Source organism: Enhydra lutris, unplaced genomic scaffold, assembly GCF_002288905.1.
Source record: "Enhydra lutris kenyoni isolate GAN:26980312 unplaced genomic scaffold, ASM228890v2 scaffoldscaffold100, whole genome shotgun sequence".
In the NCBI taxonomy this organism is placed as follows: domain Eukaryota; kingdom Metazoa; phylum Chordata; class Mammalia; order Carnivora; family Mustelidae; genus Enhydra; species Enhydra lutris.
In genome coordinates this window covers 1,200,274-1,203,035 of record NW_019154184.1, presented here as the reverse complement: position 1 = coordinate 1,203,035, position 2,762 = coordinate 1,200,274, and the positions used below count along the sequence as shown (strand labels likewise).

The 2,762-nt window shown below is 41.4% G+C and overlaps 1 pseudogene; it reads right to left on the bottom strand.

Annotated features, from left to right (window-relative positions):
- Window positions 1-1,301: 1,301 nt before the first annotated feature.
- Window positions 1,302-1,791, bottom strand: LOC111139332 (annotated as a pseudogene).
- Between the last annotated feature and the right edge of the window lie 971 nt (window positions 1,792-2,762).

Below are 2,762 nucleotides of genomic sequence, written 5' to 3'. Positions count from 1 at the left end.
AGTGGGCATCCCTGTCATGTTCCTGACCTTAGGAGAAAAGTTCTCAGTTTTTCCCCATTGAGAATGATACTTATGGTGGGCTTTTTGTAGACGGCTTTTATGATATTGAGGTATGTTCCACTTACACTGTGCAGAGTTTTAATCAAGAAAGAATTTCTTGTATATTATCAAATCCTTTTCTGTATCAATTGAGAGGATCATATAATTCTTTTTTTATTGTGTTATGTTAGACACCATATAATACATCATGAGTTTTTGATGCAGTGTTCCAAGATTCATTGTTTATGTACAACACCCAGTGCTGCATGCAGTACCTGCCCTCCTTAATACCCACCACCAAGCTCACCATCCCCCCACCCACCTCCAGTCTAAAACCCTCAATTTATTGGGGTTCACAGTCCCTCATGGTTCATCTCCCCCTCTGATTTCTCCGAATTCACTTTTCCTTTCCTCCTCCTAATGAACACTGTTATTCCTTATGTTACACAAGTAAGTGAAACCATATGATAATTGACTCTCTCTGCTTGACTTATTTCACTCAGCATAATCTCCTCCAGTCCCATCCATGTTGATTTAAAAGTTGGGTATTCATCCTTTCTGATGGCTGAGTAATATTCGATTGTATATACAGACCATATCTTCTTTATCCATTCATCAGTTGAAGGGCATCTCAGTTCTGTCCACAGTTTGGCTATAATGGAAATTGCTGCTATGAACATTCGGGTACATATGGCCCCTCTTTTCACTACATCTGTATCTTTGGGGTACATACCCAGTAGTGCAATTGCTGGGTCATAGGGCAGTTATATTTTTAATTTCTTAAGGAATCTACACACTGTTTTCCAAAGTGGCTGCACCAACTTGCAATCCCACCAACAGTGTAAGAGGGTTCCCCTTTCTCCACATCCTCTCCAACACTTGTTGTTTACTGTCTTTTATAAACAATTTTGTCCATTTAATGAACATTAATTTTGGCCATTCTAACTGGTGTAAGGTGGTATCTCAATGTGGTTTTGATTTGAATCTCCATAATGGCTAATGATGATTAACATTTTTTTCACGTGTCTGTTAGCCATTTGTATGTATCCTTTGGAGAAGTGTCTGTTTATGCCTTCTGCCCATTGTTTGACATGATTCTCTTTTTTGTGTGTGTTGAGTTTGAGGAGTTCTTTTTTTTAAATATAAAATAAGGGTTTATTACAAAATGTAAAGTGTTAGTTTAATGACTCATTGTCAGTGATTCAAAAAGAAAAAAAACAAGGCCATGAGCCCTGGGTGTGACTGGGGTCAAAAAGCCAGACTCAGGAGCGGGCTGACAGGCACTGGTTCACAACCTCCAGCAGGTGGGTATTCTCTGGAGCAGCTGCTACCCGTTCCTTATCTGCAAGCGGCTTGTTCACTGCATGCTCCGAGGCATGAGTTCCTGGTGTAATGTGCACATCCATCTTGAAACGCTGGGGAAGGGATCGAAGAAGCTTGACTTTGATGGACAGGCCGATAAGAGTGGCCATGCTGCAGTGTGGAATGGTGGGTGTGAAGGCCACAGCCACCGTACTCTCAGGGTTGCTCACCTGAACCCGGACTTGGTCCACTATGTTCAATTCTTCCAGTGTCAGTGGATGCTCCGGGTCATTGGTGGAGTGAATCAGCGAAGATCTTGCGTGCATCGATGCTGTCTGGAACCTGCTCGTCCTCCTTACCCGTGGTCACAGGTCACCCCCCAGAGCCCTCCTAGATGAGTGGGTTAGCGTTCTCCAGGAGGCCTCCCCGCATCCCACCGCCGCACACCATCACGAAACCGTGGCCTGCTGCCTGAGTTTGAGGAGTTCTTTATAGATCTTGGACATCAGCCCTTTGTCTGTAGTGTCATTTGCAAATGTCTTCTCCCATTCCATAGGTTGCCTCTTTGTTGTTTTTTTTTGTTTGTTTTTTGGGGGGGTTTTGTTTGTTTGTTTTTGTTTTGGTTTTGGTTTTTGGCTGTTTCCTTTGCTGTGAAGAAGTTTAATCTTGATGAAGTCCCAAAAGTTCATTTTCACTTTTCTTTCCCTTGATTTGGAGATGTGCATTGAAAGAAGTTGCTGTGGATGATGTCAAGGAGGTTACTGCCTATGTTCTCCTCTAGGATTTTTGATGGATTCCTGTCTCACACTGACGTCTTTCAACCATTTTGAGTTTATCGTTGTGTATGGTGTAAGAGAATGGTCAAGTTTCATTCTTCTGTATACAGCTCTCCAATTTTTCTAACAGCACTTTTTGAAGAAACTGTCTTTTTTCCACAGGATTTTGTTGTTCTTGTTAAAGATTATTTGACCATAGAGTTGAGGGTCCATATCTGGGCTATCTACTCTGTTCCATTGGTCTATCTGTCTGTTTTTGTGCCTGTACCATGCCGTCTTGGTTGTCACAGCTTTGAAAGCTTGAAATCAGGCAATGTGATGCCCCCAGCTTTGTTTTTCTTTTTCAACATTTCCTTAGTGATTCCATACAGATTTTAGGATTGTTTGTTCCAGCACTTTGAAAAATGCCATTGGTGTTTTGATCAGGATGGCATTGAAAGTATAGATTGCTCTGGGCAGCAAAGACATTTTAACAATGTTTATTCTTCTGATCCATAAGCCTGGTATGTTTTTCCATCTTTTTTGTGTCATCTTCAATTTCGTTAGTGAGTGTTCTGTTTTCCCTTGAGTATAGATCTTTAACCTTTTTGGTTAGGTTTATTCCAAGGTACCTTACAAATTTTGGTGCCATTGTAAGTAGAATTG